At 43.2% G+C, this 18639-nt stretch overlaps 1 protein-coding gene across 6 annotated transcripts in view; it reads right to left on the bottom strand.

Annotated features, from left to right (window-relative positions):
• TRIM69 (tripartite motif containing 69) overlaps window positions 1-18305 on the bottom strand; it is a 54877-nt gene extending 36572 nt beyond the window's left edge. Inside the window, exons 1-3 of one of the 6 annotated variants that reach the window (XM_032343564.1) lie at window positions 18045-18305; window positions 17606-17703; window positions 619-776 (exon numbers count right to left, since the gene is read on the bottom strand). The gene's annotated coding sequence lies outside the window, so the exon portion shown is untranslated. Of the gene's footprint in view, window positions 1-618; window positions 777-17605 lie in introns of all 6 variants that reach the window. The other 5 variants (XM_032343567.1, XM_032343563.1, XM_032343565.1 and 2 more) reach the window with 5 other exon arrangements.
• Between the last annotated feature and the right edge of the window lie 334 nt (window positions 18306-18639).

Raw genomic sequence — 18639 nt, 5'->3', positions numbered from 1 at the left:
AAGAAGCCTTCTGTCCCACTGAAGAACCCAGAGCACTGAATAATGCTGGCTAAGATGTTTAACTCTTCTGGGAATCAGTTCCTCCCATAAGATGTGACTTCCTAAGACTCCCTTCCATCTTTAAAGATTGTGATGCCAAAATCTATATAGCCTGAGGTCCCAAATTTCACAACGGGGCACTTCAAGTTTTTATTTCACTATTTAAAAACAAAGTTGGATGTTGCCTGGATGGCTCAGTTGGTTTAGCGTCTGTCTTTGGCTTAGGTCATGATCCCAGAGTCCTGGGATTGAGCCTTAGCTTGGGTTCCCTTCTCACTAGGGAGCCTACTTCTTCCTCCTCCTCTTCACCACCCCCATTCCCGTCCCACTCCTAGTCATGCTCTGTCTCTCTATCTGTCTATCTCTCTCTCAAATAAATAAATAGAATCTTGGAGAAAAAAAAAGTAAAACAAAGTTGGGGGAGGCAGTGGACAGTGATATCCAAGAAGCTACATGTACTGGGTTTTACCATGTAATTTGTAGGGGACGGAAACAAAAACAAAGTCATAAATCAAAGTTACTTTTCTTTTTCCAAGCCTCAATCTTACCATTATACAAAATATAGATGATAATGCTTACCTCATAGGATTTCAGTGAGGATTAAATGAGACAATGTATGTAATGGGCTTAGCAGCTCTTAGCACACGGTGAGCACCCAGGAGAGCTACCGTCATTGTGCTGACATTGGTATAGCAAATTGTTGATGAATCTTCTGCTCCCTCAAATTAATTTTCTGTCTTTAAATATAACAAGAGATACAAGTAGGTATTAATCTTCAAGGACTCCAACAGAGCTGAATATAAATTAAAAGTTCAATTTTTCATCTTCTAGAACCCAAGGACGTTACTGAGAAGTCAGAGTTATTTCCTCTTTTATGCTTCAGTGAGGACCTGGCAGATATTTCTATCATAGCTTTTATCACACCGCATTATTTCTTTCATTGTATTACAAATGTTTTTCACATCTCTTCTCCACTAGCTGTGGGTTTCTTGGAGGAAAGGACTATCTTGTACATTTTTTTCAAAGATTTTATTTATTTATTTGACAGACGGAGATCACAAGTAGGCAGAGAAGCAGGCAGAAAGAGAGGAGGAAGCAGGCTCCCTGCTGAGCAGAGAGCCCCATGCGGGGCTCAATCCCAGAACTCTGGGATCATGCCCTGAGCCGAAGGCAGAGGCTTAACCCATTGAGCCACCGAGATGCCCCTACCTTGTACATTTTTTAACTACACAGGCCTACCACACTATGAAAATTTAATAAATACCAAGTAAATGAACAGATGAATGAGCCATGAATTAATGAATGGCCCATGCCTAGCAAAGCACTGCACCTACTCTCTTCTGGTTGGAGAAAAGAACAACTGTTGTCTCTGTGACTTGGCCTTGTTCAGAGGAAAGGCAGAGAAAGATTCATTCTCTAAAGGCTCTTTTCTCAGCAGGGAAGCCAAGTGGTTTGGGTGACTACTGTCCCTATCCAGTCACACTACCCTGGCAGCCCTTCTGCCCTCCCTTTAGAGAGTCAGTGATACTGGCAGAGCCACATCTGGGGCCCTATGCCTTCTATGTGCCACTCCACAGGAAAAGGGAATACATCCTTTAGGATCTTTTTGCCTGCTGACAGCTAAAACAGTCAGGGAAGGGCCCAGATCAAATGCTACCTTGATTAATGTCTCCCATACAGCAACAGTTACCATGTTAGAGCAGCCTGTGAATAGTCCCTGGATAGTGAAGCAGAAAAAGATTGTTTGAAAGTCAGAAACCCACCGTCATAATACCGTGAAACTGAACTATGAAACTGGAGATGGAAGAAGAAAACTTCATGTTTTACTTCTAAAGTACTGTGTATTAACAAATGTCTAGAACTGTTTATAAATAAGTCTGGCAGAATAGCCTGCTGCCCCTAACCATGAATACCTGGTTGGTAGGGCCCAACCTTGCCTACTAGCCTCAGCTCCCAACCCGGCCAGGGACTACTGGATGGGACACTAGGACAGCAGGGCCTGAAGACAAAGATCTGTGCCTTCTGGAGAGCTTTGGTGGTTCTAAGTATCCATGAGGCTGTCAGAAGGGCCCAAGGAGGCTAGTAAGGAAGAAACACAGGGAGTTCGTGTGCATTTGTGCAGGTGTTAACTGCTGCTACTCCCCGTTTTTGCTGCAGGGAAGCTACTCTTCTAGCGACAGACACCGAGCTAATGATGTCATTGAAACCTATTTTACTCTGTTAACACTCCCTGGGACAGTCATCACAGTACACAGATTTTAATATCAAATCAGTGGGACCTAATTAAAGTAGCTAAGGAAGGGACCTAAAAGTTTAATCCTTTGTAACAATTTTAGGTTCTTAGAGAGGAGTTTGTTTCTCCTGGCAGGTGTACTTAATATTTACAGGAGGCATGAATTCACTGTGGATCGGATGATATAAAAGACCAGTCCTTGCTAAAACTTGGGTGGGACTTCTCTACTCTGTCTCTCTTAACCCCCTTTTTGAGTAGTTCCATTTCAGTTTGTGGTTGATGAAATGCAGATATGTCCCAGCTCGAGATATTTGGCTTTCATTCTCTGCTGTAACCTCAGTGAACATCAGGAAATGATAAATATGCATTGCCAGATTATCTCACTGTGAGGCTAACTTGGTTTACAGCTAGATTAGTCCTCAAGTGAATACATTTGAATGTCCACCTCTCCTAATCCCATATCCACTCTTGTCGCATGAGCTTCTACTTTTCCAAAAGGATACCTGAAAGCTAAATCCAGACTTCCATCGCTGTCCCCCTGGAGTCCTATTGTTGTCACCTTCGAACAAACACTATCTCCTAGGAGTTGCCGCAGCTCAAAGGCTTGCACAGCTCTGCTGGCTGTACTAAAAAGAAACTACTAGACCTCCGAGGGCAGGAGAGCACCTGTGCACTACCAACATCCTCAGACCAAGGTTCCTTCATCCTTTTTCTTATACACTTTGAAAAATACACTTTTATTTTGAGAGGAAAATCAACAGGGGGAATTATTTATTTATTTACCTCCATATATTTATTTAATATCTTATTTCTTTTTGTTTGAGAGAGAAAGTGAGAGACAGAGCATGAGCAGAGAGGGGAGAGTAGAGAGAGAGAGAGCCTGATGCGTGCTCAATAAGGGGCTTAAAGTGATGCTCAATCCCAGAACCCTAGGGTCATGACCTGAGCCAAAGGCAGATGTTTAACCAACAGAGCCACCTAGGTGCCCCACCTCCTCCATATTTTTCCTTCAACTTTCAAACACCATCTTTGGCTTTCACTGGGATCATGCTAATTCCTTAATAATCTTTCTCTGGAGGCTTTCTTCCAGAGCCTTTAGGGCTCCTTAGCAACTACAGAATAAACTCTTAATTTCATACCACGGGACCGAGTGCTCTATTCATGATGTGGCCTTAATCTTCTTTTCATTACCTCTCACTGCTTCCCACAGCCGGGTACAATAGTCAGCCAAATTATTCATGTCTGTATGCTCTGGGGCAGCTCACTTCAACTTCTGCTCTTACATCCTGTTGCATTCCTGTTCTTGCCTAAGAGTATACCTTAATTGCCTGTGATGTGTGAAGTGATGAAGTTCTTGAACCTAGGTGGGGTTCGGTGGGGTGAGGTTCGGAGCCAACGGCTAAAGAAAGAATTCTTAAGACGTCTCTGGTGCAAAAAGGTGGTTTATTAGAGCACGGGGACAGGACCCTGCCATAATTACTCATTCAACCCACACCATTTCTTGTCTTTTTTTTTTCTTTTTTCTTTTTAGAGAGGGGGAGAAGGAGACAGGGAGGGAGGAAGAGAATCTCAAGCAGGCTCCTGCTCAGGGTAGAGCCCAACGCAGGGCCCCATCTCATAACCCTGAGATCATGTGGGCAGGCAGAGATGCGGCTGCCCCGGGTTGTGAGGGTAGGCATGTTATATACCCTACTGTTGGGGGAAGGTGAGGGGAAGGGAGGTTTCAGTGGAGTTTTCATATGCTAAAAAGGGCCTACAAGGTGCCAGGATGTTCCAGGCCTGCCGGAAGCCTTGCCCTTGCTGCTGGATCAATGTTGTCTTTAGACCAGCCATTAACATTAAGATAGTTGGGAGACTTTTTGGTGGGGTGTCACAATCCTGCTATCAATCATCTTTGTTAGTGAGATTTAGGACATTTGTAAGCCAAGGGAGACTCCTGTCTAGCAGGATTGTGAGCTCTGCAAGTTAACTATTTGCTTATTGTTCATGGCAGTCAGGGCTGCCTGAGGGATGCTACACTTATGGAGGGGAAAGGGTGAAGAGGGGGTGCAAGGGGCCAGCTTTTGCTTTGTCCTCAGCCAGCCTCCTGCTCCCTCATCATTCCCCCCTGAACAATTTTGACCCTTAAATCTTTAAGGAGGTTGAAGGTGGAAGGTCTCATCTTCTGTAACTTCTTCCTGCTGAATAGGGGCGTAGAGCTGTCCCTACCTACTGGGGTCAATATTGATCAGTGGAGGAATGTATAGGGGAGTTACGAAAGGCGGAGGCAGCCGAATCCAGCGCTGACAGTGAAGGAGTGTCTTTGCGCGTGGTAAGGATCATCTGTCGTGGTGAAGTCATTGCAGCAATGGAGTCTCAGCACCAGGTAGAGAAACATGGAACAAAGCAACATATTAAATAAGGCGATAAGAATGAGAAGCCCGAAAAAGGAGATTTGGCCATAGTCCTCCTTCAAACCAGGAACTTAACCATTCACTGAGAGAGAGAGAAGGATCTTGTAGGGCCTTAATCTGGGTATTCATGTCTTTTATTAGTCCTGTGACATTTTTGTGATAGTCTGGAATGTACACACAACATTCTGTCTTGATAATTGCACATGTGCCACCCTGTGCTGCTGTCAGGACATCTAAGGCCATCCTATTCTGTAGGACTGCCTTGCGTATTTGTGACATTTCGGTATTAAGTAGGGAGATGCTGTTCAGTGAGTCATTGAGTGCCTTTGTAGTATATTTATTAAGGGCTTCTACATGCCACATGACATCCTCTAGTCCCACAGATGGAACAAAAATGGATGCTAAGTGATCATACCATTTAAAAACAGATCGTGTCCATCTTTGTTTCAAGTTGGGGAGATTAGCTGGAGTTGTAATGGTTTTAGTAATGCGCCCATGAATCCAGGCAAATCCCAAAGTACAGCGTCCTATCCACCCTGGAGGAAGCCAGGGCCACAGGTTGGTTCCACATATCCACTGGGTTCCATTTGGAGCTGGCCATCTGATGCCAGGTCGCCTTGCCCAGTCAGTAGCAAACCAGTCAGTAGCCTGGAGTAGTATTACTTGGGAACACATTTCTAGTGATAGCCATCCCAGATATCGTGCGTTCTTTGCCCAAGTATCACTCGTATGATTTCTTTGTTCCAAGCATAAAATTGCCTTCTGACTGAGCCGTCCAATTGTGGGTGTAAGCCAAAGATATGTATCCCATATTTGATATATACCATCTTTAGTATAGCGATAAGGAGGGTTTTGTAACTTAGGCCCATATTTGATTGGGGAGTAATGGCTTGATAGCAATCCCCTTTCCTTCCAAATAGCTCCATGGGCATGTGGTACCAGGAAAGCATATTTGGAGTCAGTATAAATGTTAATTCTTGGGCTTTGGCAATTGCAAAGTGCTAGTGAGCACTATAACATACGTCATCAGAAAATCAACTGTCATTCGTATTTTTAACAGGGACATCTTAAATCTGGCCATATAGAGTAAGCAAGATCAATAACCTTTATTGCTCTATAGAGAAAGAAGTACAGTGGTCAGGTTCAGGCATACAGGTAACTAGGTTTAAAGTTTGACAAGTTTTAAGTATTATTTCTGGCATATCTGTTAGTATAGCCCAACATTTAATTAGTTGGCCTCCACCATTCATTGGTGGCCCCCATGCATCATACAATCCACTCATAAACAAAGTGGGGTCATCCATTGTCTCCACAAGTCCATAGTTAATCCTATGGAGTGCAATAGGCTGGCTTTTAGGCAATTTCATTATCCCAGCCACACATAAGGTGTTAGTTAAGTTATACAATTGTAGGGAAATCAATCCCATTTTCCAGTTGTTTAATCATGTGTGAGGGGGTTCTACTAAGATCCCCACAAAATAAAAAAGCACGAAGATCATCTAAATGAGCTATTGTGTAACTTCTCTGAAGTTTACCTCAAATCGTTTAGCTTAGGTAAACAAACATTTAAAGACAATCAAATCTAGAATTTAACATCCATAAAGGTGTGTTACTAAAACATAATTTTTCTCTCTAAAATAACCCTCATTTACAGAGATAGCCAAATCAGGACTAATTCACTTGTGAAACAAGTCCAGTTTTAACAAACTTGGCCTAATTATTTAGATAAGCTCAGCAAGAACTGTGAGTGTGATCAATAGATCTTTTAGCATCTGCTTTGCTGGAACTTTTTATAAGGAATCTCTAGGTTGAACTTTAGTAGCCTCTCCAGGCCAGAAGCCAAGCCCTGTACTTGCCATCAGGCATGCCTGCAATACCTGTCGATTTGGGCGAATTCCTCTTCTGAGACTGCACCTACCAAGGAGTGACATTCTTTACTCACCTGGTGAAGCTGCTGGGAACTCTGTAAGCAAGGTATCAGGCCAACAGTCCCAAGGGGCTTTATGGTTCCAGGTTTCATAAAGTCAACCTTAGTTCCTTTAAACTGTCTGGTCATATCTGAGTCTTTTCAAATATGACATCCCAGTCAAAGCCTTGGTAAAATAACCCGTGTTTCCAATTCTTTCCTGTTACAAGGAGAACAGATTCTTATTGAACTTATGCAAATGACTGATTGCCATGGAAGAAAGAATACTTACTAAGACCTTTTGGTTTCAGAGGGTTCAGATAGAGAGAAAAGGTGAATGCTTTGAGCACTTTTACAAATGAGCACTTTTACATCTCTATAAGCTACAGATAACTAGGAGGGAGTATCCCTAGTCTGTAAGAGCAAACCAGCAATGTTTAAAGTAAGAACCAGCAATGTTTAAAGTAAGACAAAACATTAAGAGACACAACACTATAATCTTTTAGTTCACTTAGTCCCATGTTACTAATTCTGGTGAATGCGGCTTTAGTCAGTTCTGGAAATTCTTACCCATTTCAGTTTTAGGATTTTCAAGTATATCAAATATCTGTATTTGTCCTGAAAGTCCTTTATAGGAATCTCCTTGAAGATAATTTTACGAGAGAATTAAAACAATTATAAATGACAAAAACTCAGAATGGATATGGTTAGAGTTGATGAGGAGAGTTTACAATTTAGCTGCAAGGAAATCAGGTTACAATTTCTGTGACACATAACATTCCCATAATTACAATATCAAGCGATGATCTCTCAAAACATTAAAACTTTAAGTGCATAGAATCTCTAGAATAGTTATAGTATTTTCCCAAATGTAACCCAATGTTTGTCACTGGTTCAGTAGTACTTCATGAGCAACTTCGCATATCAAGGAAAAGCCAGAGTTAAAGAGATTTACAACTTAAATCTTGTCAACATTTGCTAAAATTTAAACAACCATCTCCTTTAGGACAAAATTACCTTCCTTTACCTTCAACAAAATGTATTTCCATTCCTTAAATCTTTCTTACATATCTCCTACTTTCCTACATACAGAGTTTCCCTTTATTTCCATCAGTCTTAGTTACACTAAGCAGAACTTTGTATTCTTAGAAACACCTTTAGTTATTAACCAATTGTGAACTGTTACAACAGAATTCTTCAGGTGGCAATTTATGAATCAGTTAAGTGGAAAACAATTTTACCAGCAGATTTAAATACTCTTAGTTTCTTTGCAGTATGAAGTCAAAAGCCCAACCCTACATCCAGTAATTAACGACTTAGCATTTTATCCTGTTTGGTTAAGACCTAGATGTCCATTTGTCATCCAAGCAAAACTTTAAAACTTTCAGATTACCAAAAACTTTGAAAGCTACTTCAGCAATTACCCATTAGAACTTTGAGACAGACAATTAACCATCAGTTTAGTCATTTCTTTGCTAACAAATTTTAACAAGTAACACAAGCTTATTTGACCTTCAGTAAACTTTGATAGAATAAAAGCTTCACATTTACTGCTGTAACTTCAAAGACACGTCTTATCTTAATTAAACCAACAAACTTAACTTAGTTCCAATAGTGATTTATGTTCCACCTGGGCCCACTCCACTTTGAATGTTTACCTGAGACATGCGTGGGAAGATCTGGAGTGGGGAGTGTTAGGTCCAGGGGGTGCTCTTCTTGCTCCTTGACAGTGAAGAGAGAAGGAGCTGTGGTGCATGATCTAGAGGCCAGTCATGCAGGTTGCATGCGCGTTGGTACAAAAACACAATAAGGGGAAAACAGAGGAAACAAAGTGCTGCCAGGAGGCAGAGAAAAGATTCCCGGTTTTAGAGCTCATAAGCCCCAACAGAGGAGCAGACACCATGCTTTCCCACCAGCAAGGGGGGAGGGGTTAAGCAGTCCAAGTCGGCCAGAGAACACAGGGAAACTTCCCCGAAACAAAGGGAGTTTCGGCAGCTGCTTGGGAATATTCCTTATGGTCTCTGTCTCGAGTTAGACCAACCCCAGTTGGCTCCAGTTATAGCCATTAACACGGGACGTGAGTGAGGGAGAAGCCCCCACATCTATTAGGAGAAACAGAGAGAAATAAAGCCAGAGTCCCCTTTGCTAGGGATGGCCCAGCAATCTGGGTTTACTAGAAAAAGGCTTATTTACGTAATTATCATCGAATATGTCAGGAGAAAGTTTACAGCTGACTTATTTGGGAAAATTCCTTTTTGCAAAAGCCCCTTAGTCTGGGGTCCTGGTGTAGAGCAATGAAGGCCTAGGTATGAGCCCTGAAGGTATCCTAGGTCCATTTGCCCTGTTTCCTGCAGAGGAGATCTAACTGATAGATCCCACTGAGGCCATGCAGTGTTACAGGAGTTCAGTCCTTTCCTAAGTTTTGCAATCCAAATTATTTCCAGTGGGTTAAAAGGCACCCCAAGGTGGAGTCCTTGGGAACTGAAGAAGCCTACTGAGGCCATGCTTCCAGAAAAGTAATGAAGGTCCATTACCAAATCCCCCGACTCCTGGGTGGCGTCCCACACAGGGTATGTCAGAGGTTTTAGGTGTCAAAAGCGACCTGAGGCATCCCTCAAGATATGCTATTGATCACCATCCTGCCTTCCCCAGAAGGCATTCCTGCCCTAAGAGGCCCTGGAGGGGTGCCAGCGTCCCTCCACTTCCCCATCACATCCTAGGCTACAGATGGGTGCCTGGTGAATGGACTAGGAAATTGTGCCATGCCATTGTCTGTCCTTAAGACTGCATACTGTTTTGCCATATTAACCCATGGAAATACTAGAAAAGTTTGGCAAGGGGAAATTACCCAATTTCATAGCTTTAGGCGGTTTGCAGAAGACTGACGAGAAACAGTAAAGATTGAAATCCATCATGATCTATGCGACATTCCAACACATGTGGTCCTTGCAGCCAACTTCCCTAGGAAATGGTCCCCGGTTGCGTTTTAGTTCAATCGGGTACTGGTTTCGGCCGGCTCCCAGTGGAGGTCCCGAGGCCAGAAGTGGCTAGACCAGGGATGTGGAGGGGATCACATTAGATCAATCAGGAGGAAACCTCACACGGGAGTCTTAAGATTGGCAGCCGTCCTGGTGACTTAGGTGGCTGTCCCGTGCCCAAGAGAGACAACTTTCTATAAGAACAGGAACAGAGTGAGGCCATCAAGTTTCTGGGTCCTATTGCCATTCCGGCCAGGGTACTAGCTTACAGCCAAAAGGCAGACGCTCTCCTCCCCGTAGAGTAGCCACGGGCTAGAGGATTACAGCCTGAGCAATTGACATGCAAGTGTTCCAATAAGACCATACTCCTTGAAAAGCCCCTGAAACGAGAGTAAAGGAAGAAGAGAGGGAATACTCACCACTAATGATGAAGTTCTTGAACCTAGGTGGAGTTCGGTGGGGTGAGGTTCGGAGCCGACGGCTAAAGAAAGAATTCTTAAGACGTCTCTGGTGCAAAAAGGTGGTTTATTAGAGCACGGGGACAGGACCCGTGGGCAGGCAGAGATGCGGCTGCCCCGGGTTGTGAGGGATGGCATGTTATATACCCTACTGTTGGGGGAAGGTGAGGGGAAGGGAGGTTTCAGGGGAGTTTTCATATGCTAAAGAGGGCCTACAAGGTGCCAGGATGTTCCAGGCCTGCCGGAAGCCTTGCCCTTGCTGCTGGATCAATGTTGTCTTTAGATCAGCCATTAACATTAAGATAGTTGGGAGACTTTTTGGTGGGGTGTCACAATCCTGCTATCAATCATCTTTGTTAGTGAGATTTAGGACATTTGTAAGCCAAGGGAGACTCCTGTCTAGCAGGATTGTGAGCTCTGCAAGTTAACTATTTGCTTATTGTTCATGGCAGTCAGGGCTGCCTGAGGGATGCTACACTTATGGAGGGGAAAGGGTGAAGAGGGGGTGCAAGGCGCCAGCTTTTGCTTTGTCCTCAGCCAGCCTCCTGCTCCCTCATCAGAAGCACTGAGTACTATGCCTGGATCATAGATATTATTTAATGCCAGGTGTCATTATTTTTTTTTTAATTTTTAAAATTTTGTATTAACATATAATGTATTATTTGCTTCAGAGGTACAAGTCTGTGAATCAAGAGGCTTACACATTTCACAACACTAACCATAGCACATATCCTCCCCAGTGTCCATAACCCAGCCATCTTATCCCTATGTCCCCACTCCCCAGCAACCCTCAGTTTGTTTCCTGAGATTAAGAGTCTCTTATGGTTTGTTTCCCTCCTGATCTTGCTTCAGCTCTTTTTTTTTTACATTCAACTAATATTTATTAATAGTTACTGTACCCCTCACTATCCACACAAAAGACTTTTATTTTTGTTTCATTTTGGTTTAAAGTATCATTTTAGTTTCCTTTCTTCAGTTCTTATTTAAATTCCAGTTAGTTAACATATTAGTTTCAGGTATACAATTTAGTGATTCATCATTTACATACAACACCCAGTGTTCATCACTACAAGTGTCCTCCTTAACCCATAAGGCATTGAATCTATCCTCCTGCCCACCTCCCCTCCAGTAACTCTCAGTTTGTTCTCTGTAGTTAAGAGTCTGTTTCCTAGTTTGCCTTGCTCTTTTTTCCCCCATATGTTCAACTGTTTTGTCCCTTAAATTCCACGTATCAGTGAAATCATATGTTTTTTGTCTTTCTCTCACTGATTTATTTCTTGCTTCAATTCTTAAAAGATGTAATATTATAAGTCACACTGCCACTAAAATATTTGGTCCCTATCTACTGCTTATACTCCAAATCCCTATCAAATTTTTCTCCCTGATGAGCTGGGCTAGACAATGTTCTCAAGCATATGTATGAGTGTGCTTGTGGGGGATGAGGGGGATTGACTAAAAGAGGGAATAAGGGAACTTTCTGGAATGATGGAATTGTTCTATATTTTGGTTGGGGTGTTGGTCATTATGACTACACACACACACACACACACACACACACACACACACACACATATCCAAACTCATCTAATTATACAGTTAAAAATCAGTTCATTTTGCTGTCTATAAAATTCATCTTGATTTTCTGAAAAAGTCAGAATCCCCTCTGTATTTTCCCCCTAAAGCAGAGTCAAAAACTCAAATGTCTACATGAGCTTTGCAGGTAAGGGAAATGTGTAGTTGGGCTAGGGAGAATACAATAGGGAGGGTTGAGGGCTGCTGACAAACTAGAGAGAGTCTGCTCTTTATCCTGATCACATAGGCAGTATGTGCAAAAGCAGACTCTGCATTTAATAGGCACCTCAGATGTTTGAATCATTAGTCAGTTTTCTGATACACAGTGCTATGTCACAGAGCAATTAATAGTCTCCAAAGTAGGACACATAAGATGATGTACTGAAATGTAAAAAGGGAATATTTGGAAGTTGCTTTCAATTTTTTCATTTTCATGTTCTTTTTCTTCCCCCTTTTTATTTTAGAATATACAAAGGAACCCACAGACGGGAGTACACCACATTTATCTTTTCTTTAAAAGATTTTCTTTATTTAAGACAGAGAGCAAGCAGGAGCAAGAGAGAGCTTGGGTGCATGTGCACCTGAGCAGGGGGGTGGGGCAAAAGCTGGCTCCCCACTGAGCAGGAAGCCCAGGACTCTGGGATCATGACCTGAGCCTAAGACAGCCAATTAATCAACTGAGCCACCCAGGCACCTCCTACCACATTCATCTTGCATAGCCTGTGCCAAGTCAAGCAACAAAAGCCTGGGGTGTGGGACATTTCAGAGACTGCAGTGTGTAGACAGATACGACACAGGGATGTCCACCATTCCACTGGCACCACTGAGCCTCTATGTTGGAGAGCAGCACCGCTATAGCCACAGAAAGTAAGGAACAAACTTTACTGCCCATTTCATTCTGAGGGAAAAGGAGAGAGGACTGTAGAAATCCCATCCTCTCCAGTTCTAAAGTGCAGGCTCAATTATGAGTGCTATATGAATTGCCTCTGCAAAAGAAGAAAAAGCATGTGTTTGGCTGGAGGTGGAGCATGGGTGTCAGGGAGGTCTTCTTAAGGCTTGTGAGTGACCCTGGAGCAGCTGGGATGGTGATGCAGTGATGTGTTTGTTCACAGAGAGACATGCTGGCCTGTTGATTAGCTGACCAGGGTAGTGGAGGCAGGCACACCTGTAAAGCCAGAGTGATGGCATCTCCTCTCTGGCCTGACGGTCAGAGAGCACAGAACAACAACCCTAGATTCCCACATGCCTAGGCAACTCCTCAGACTAGCTCAAAGGCCAGTAGGAGTCTAGGGGACATGGTGCCTGCCCATATACCCACCTGAACCCTGCTGACTGGAGATGACGTCAGAAGGACTGACTAACTTCCTTCTACTCCAGTGGAATCAGGAAATCCAGAGAAACCCAGAGACAGCACCCTGCCTGGTCCTTTGATTAAAATAAAGTTTCCATTGTTCTAAATAAGACCTCGTATATGGTTGCTTAAATAAGAATAATGTTTATTTATCTCTCAAAGTCCAAATTTGTATGGTGGCTCTGACTTGCAAAGTTGTCAATCTTCCTGGTTCCTTCCATCCACTTGCTCCACTATCTCTATCATGTTGCCCTTGTTTATGTGAGCCAAAAGGCCCATGTGTTGTAATTTAAAAATTGATTCCTATGAGAAAAAAAAGGAAAAACTGCTTTGAGAACAACCACTAGTCTCTGGCACACTGTGACAACTAAAGTCCAGCCCTAAAGTAGGAAACTAAAGGAACCAAAAAGCAGTCTCATAGTGTGTGAGAAATGAAAGAATTTTTTATATACTCCAGAGAACAATTTTTTAAAAGCAGCTTTTTCTTTTTTTCTTTTTAAAGATTTTATTTATTTATTTGGCAGACAGAGATCACATGTAGGCAGAGAGGCAGGCAGAGAGAGGGGGGGAGCAGGCTCCCCAACAGAGCAGAGAGCCGGATGCAGGGCTTGACCCCAGGCCCCTGGGAATCATGACCTGAGCTGAAGGCAGAGGCTTTAACCCACTGAGCCACCCAGGTGCCCCTAAAGCAGCCTTTTCGAGTCCAGTATACTGCATGCCAGCAACCCATAGTTTCTGCCTGAGGCATGTTTCCATGCTAAGAGTTCTATCTGTCCTGAATGACACAGCACAACTCATATATAAATGCAGTGGCACTGATAGCAGTTGAGTTTTTTCAAACAAACTGGGCAATTCTGATTATATTTAAGGGAAGTGCAAAGGCACTGACTGCAGAAGATGTGGCCACATTCTGTAGAGTAAGTGTGTCACCTACTCAGTTCAATCTCACAGTACCCATCCATACAAATTCAACACTGGATATAACCAGGTAGTACTTAAAGCTTCTTGCAGGGGATTGTGGCAGGTACTGTTGGTCACATACACATCACTGTTTCTCACCAACTCCTCCTTATCACTGTTCACCACAAAGCTGCCAATTTGACCTTGGAGTCACAATGTGTTTCCCCTGGCCACCTCCTTTCTTCAGTAATCACAACAGAGTCATGGCAAGTTAGGTCAATCACTGTAGGTTCTACGGATTCACAGGTGAGGTCAGCTATTTCATCACTTTTCCTGAGATCTATCAGTTCTGCTTCTAAGACCATGTCAGGAATTGGGCCTCCTTCCACAGCTATAAGGAATTCTTGGGTTTGTCTGGAATTCACCATGCTACCATAGCACATTCTTGTATTCATTTTATGCTTGTTGGATCCAGTCTTCAGAGAAGTAAGTGAGCTGTGCCAAAGTTTACAGTGAATGTTAAAGTCTCCAGTGTCTCAGACCTGTTGGTCAGTTACTCTCTAACTAAATTCTACCTAAGAATTTAGAGCCCAGAGTTTCTGGCATATTTGAACTCTGATTCTAGTTCCGCCTGTCTCCACTTCCTCAACTGCTGTGTTCCCACGTGTGTGGGTGGGTACAGGTTTATGACTTTTAAGAAAACTCAATCTGGATTTTTAACTGAAAAAAAAGAAAAATTAAGTTTTGGTAATATCTAAAGTAAGACTGATAAGTAAAAAAGACTGATAAGTAAAAAAAAAAAATTGATAGATATCCAAAGGAAAAACATGTGTACTCAAAATATTTTGATAGTAATGCACTTAAACAAAGTTTAAACTTCTGTCTTTCCACATTCTATGTCCTGATGGCAGTGGAAAGGAGAAGCCCAAAGGGCACTTACATGAAGAAAAGCACAAAGTCACTGTGCCAGGACACCTAAGTGGTGCATTCGACTAAGCATTTCAGCTCAGATCATGGTCTGGGGTCGTGGCTTTGAGCCCCATGCTCGGTGTGGAATGGGCTTGGGACCGTCTCTCCCTCTCCTTTTGCCCCCCCCCCCATTCATTTTCTCTCTCTCTCTCTCAAATGATAGGTAAAGAAATCTTAAAAAGAAAAAATCACTTCATACCAAGAAAGGGTCACTACTTCATCCAAGATCCAGTGTGAGGATCTCAAGGAAACTTTTTTTTTTTTTTTTTTTTTTTTTTTTTAAGAGAGTGAGAGAAGCGGGAGGAGGAGCAGAGAGAAAGGTTGAGAGAGTATCTTAAGCAGACTCTACACCCAGCACAGAGCCTGACTCCTGACTGGGGACTCAATCTCAAAAACCCTGAGAGCCTGATCTGAGCCAAAATCAAGAGGGCCCCTTAACTGACTAAGCCACCCAGGCACCTTGAAAACACTTATGTTTTACAAAGTAAAAATGAAGAGACCAAAAAGTTCTTTGCACCTTTGGGTTTCTAATAGCAAATAAGAAATGACCCATTTAGTCCATGCAGAGGTTCATCTTGCCCAGCACTCCTTTTCTAACAGCTATCAAGAGGAATTTTCTTGAAAAGTTTTATCCCATATTCTGTTTTATAAAAGAGGGGATGGAGTTCAAGCATTTGCCATAAAGAGATCTGGTTTGGGTCTAGGCTCTGTGACTTTGGGCAAATGGTGTTTTATAAAAGAGGGGATAGAGTTCAAGCATTTGCCATAAAGAGATTTGGTTTGGGTCTAGGCTCTGTGACTTTGGGCAAATGGTGTTTTATAAAAGAGGGGATAGAGTTCAAGCATTTGCCATAAAGAGATTTGGTTTGGGTCTAGGCTCTGTGAATTTGGGCAAATGGTGTAAATAGTTATAGTTCTCAAAACTTCAGCATGTAAGTCTTTTCTAAAAATTATTTTGTAATTTAAAAAATAATGCACCTTCAGTCATCATTAGGGAAATGCAAATTAAAGCCATAATGAGATACAATTTCACACCCACTAGGATGACTATAATTTAAAAAATAGATAGAGGCGCCTGGTGGCTCAGTGGGTTGAGCCTCTGCCTTTGGCTCAGGTCATGATCCCAGGGTCCTGGGATAGAGCCCCACATCTGGCTCTCTGCTCCTCACGGAGCCTGCTTTCCCCTCCCCCTCTGCCTGCCTCTCTGCCTTCTTGTGTTCTCTCTCTGTCAAATAAATAAAATCTTTGGGGGGAAAATGATCTTTAAAAAATAGATAATATAAAGTGTTGGTGAGGATGCAGAAAAATTGGTATTCTGATATAGTGCTGGTAGGACTGTAAAATGGTGCAGCAGCTTTGGGAAACAGTCTGTCAGTTCCTCAAAATGTTAAATATAGAGTTACCATATTGATGAAGTTCTAGAACCTAGGTGAGGTTCGGTGGGCTGAGGTCCGGAGCCAATGACCAAGAAAGAATTCTTGAGACATCTTTGGTGCAAAATGGTGGTTTATTAAAGCACGGGGACAGGACCCGTGGGCAGGAAGAGCTGCTGCCCTGGGTTGTGAGGGATGGCAGGCTACGTACCCTGTGGTTGGGGGAAGGTGAGGGAAAGAGAGGTTTCAACGGAGCTTTCATATGCTAAAGAGGGCCTACAAGGTGCCGGGGATACCGGAGGCCTTGCGGCTTGATCAGTGTTGTCTTTTGGCAAGCCAGTAAGATCAAGATAATTGAGGGCCCCCTGGGTGGCTCAGTGGGTTAAAGCCTCTGCCTTTGGCTCAAGTCATGATCCCAGGGTCCTGGGATCGAGCCTCGCATAGGGCTCTCTGCTCAGCAGGGAGCCTGCTTCCTTCCCTCTCTCTGCCTGCCTCTCTGCCTACTTGTGATCTCTCTCTGTCAAATAAATAAATAAAATCTTAAAAAAAAAAAAAAAAGATCAAGATAGTTGGGAGATTCCTGTCTTGCAGGATTGTGATCTCTGCAAGTTAACTATTTGTTTTTTGTTTATGGTGGTCAGGGGTGCCTGAGGTGGAGAGGGGGTGCAAGGTGCCAGCTTTTGCTTTGTCCTCAGTCAGCTCCCTCATCAATATGACCCAGCAACTCCACTCTTAGGTGTATACCCAAGAGAATTGAAAACATCTGTCCAATCTGAAAACTTGTACGTGAATGTTGATAACAATATTAACAGCAAAAAGTGGAAACAACCCAAATGCCCATTAATGAATGGGTAAACAAAATGTTGTGTATCAATACAATGGAATTTTATTCAGCAGTAAAAAAGAATAAAGTACAGATACTTGCTATAATATGGATGATCTTTGAAAACATCGTATTAGGTAGTAGAATCCAATCACGAAAGACCATAAACTGTATGATTCCATTAATATGAAATGTCAAGAACAGGCAAATCCATAGCAACAGAAAGATGAGTTGTTCCTTAGGCCTGCGGTATTGAGGAGAAATAGGAAGTGACTGCTAATGGGTACAGGGTTTCTTTTTGGAGAATGAAAATGTTCTAAAATTGAGGTGATGTTTGCACAACTCTGAATATGCTAAAGCCTACTGAATTGTATTGTTTAAATAGATGAATTGTATGGTTTGTGAATTACATCTCAATAAAGCTTTTACCAAGACAAAACACATAAGCTGCCATAGACATGTTACACAAAACAATGTGACATAATCTGAATTCAGACATAGGCCCTAGAACCTGGTGGGGAAGCGTGGGATCCTAAAGGAAAATGGAGAGGAGGGCATGCTCATGAAGGCATAGTGCCTAGGGCTCCACTGGAAGCGCCAAGCTACTTACGGAAGCAGTTCTTTTAGACACCCCCAGACACCTGCTTTTTTGCCAGAGCACCGCCCTCCAGTATTTGTCTTCTTTGAGCGTCCTACTCCTTCTTCGCGCTGTGCCCAGAGAAACAGAACCTTCACGTCGAGGCTGAGCTACCCCAAAAAGCAGCACCCGCCACGGACGCCATCAGTGACTGCGCTGTTTTGTCCTGATCAGCCCAGTCCTGCCCAGAGAACTCTCCAGCGAGAATGCGCTGGAAGCGTGCGTTCCCGCGGCGCTCCACTTCCTGACCTCTCAGCTGCTTCCTTGTAGGATCTGGACAGAGCCTCAGCGAGCCGAACCCAGTTGCCTGGCCACATTGGGCCCGGAAGAAGGGTAGATTTGCCACAGGGCCAGGGAGAGCCTGCGGATAGAGAGAAGCGGTGGGAGGGGGCGGCATGGGACAAGACCGCACCGTGAACTCGCTCAGGCTGGCGGCCGCGCTCAACGGAAAATAGCCAAAGTCATGAAGCAAGGGGGTCTCAGTGCAAGTCACCGACGGGACCGCGGAAAGCACTGGGGGTTTCCCTCCTTTTAACCCAGCTATTTTAGTTTCTCAACTGACCAATCAAAAAACCCGAGTCCGTGGTGACTTGTCACCAGTCTCTGCGCGGAAAGCCATGTTCTAGGTTAGAAAAGGGGAGTTTCCCGTCCTTTGTTTCCTCTTTCTGCAGCCTTCTGCTTTCTGAGAAAGAGGAGGCACCGGTTTATTCTTTCCCCTGATTATTAGCCCAGCAACTCTCTACTCTCTAGAAAAGTGGTTCTCATTCAGTAGGGACAATATGCCTTTCTAAAAGCTTTGGAAATTAACACGGCTATTTTTAGTCGTTCCAACTGGCATAGGGGCTGAGGGTCAGGGGCCCCAGCTTCTCCCCACCACACACACATATTCATTCATTCTCTCTTTCTCTCTCAATGTATGGAAACCTGCTTATAATCTGGTCTTTACAATCACATGTAAAAATATGTTTTATTTTTCAATTATTTTATTTCTTGAATATGTATTAACT

This window comes from Mustela erminea, chromosome 5, assembly GCF_009829155.1.
Source record: "Mustela erminea isolate mMusErm1 chromosome 5, mMusErm1.Pri, whole genome shotgun sequence".
NCBI classification, from domain to species: Eukaryota; Metazoa; Chordata; class Mammalia; order Carnivora; family Mustelidae; genus Mustela; species Mustela erminea.
The sequence above is the reverse complement of the archived record's forward strand: the minus strand, read 5'-3'. Positions and strand labels throughout refer to the sequence as shown.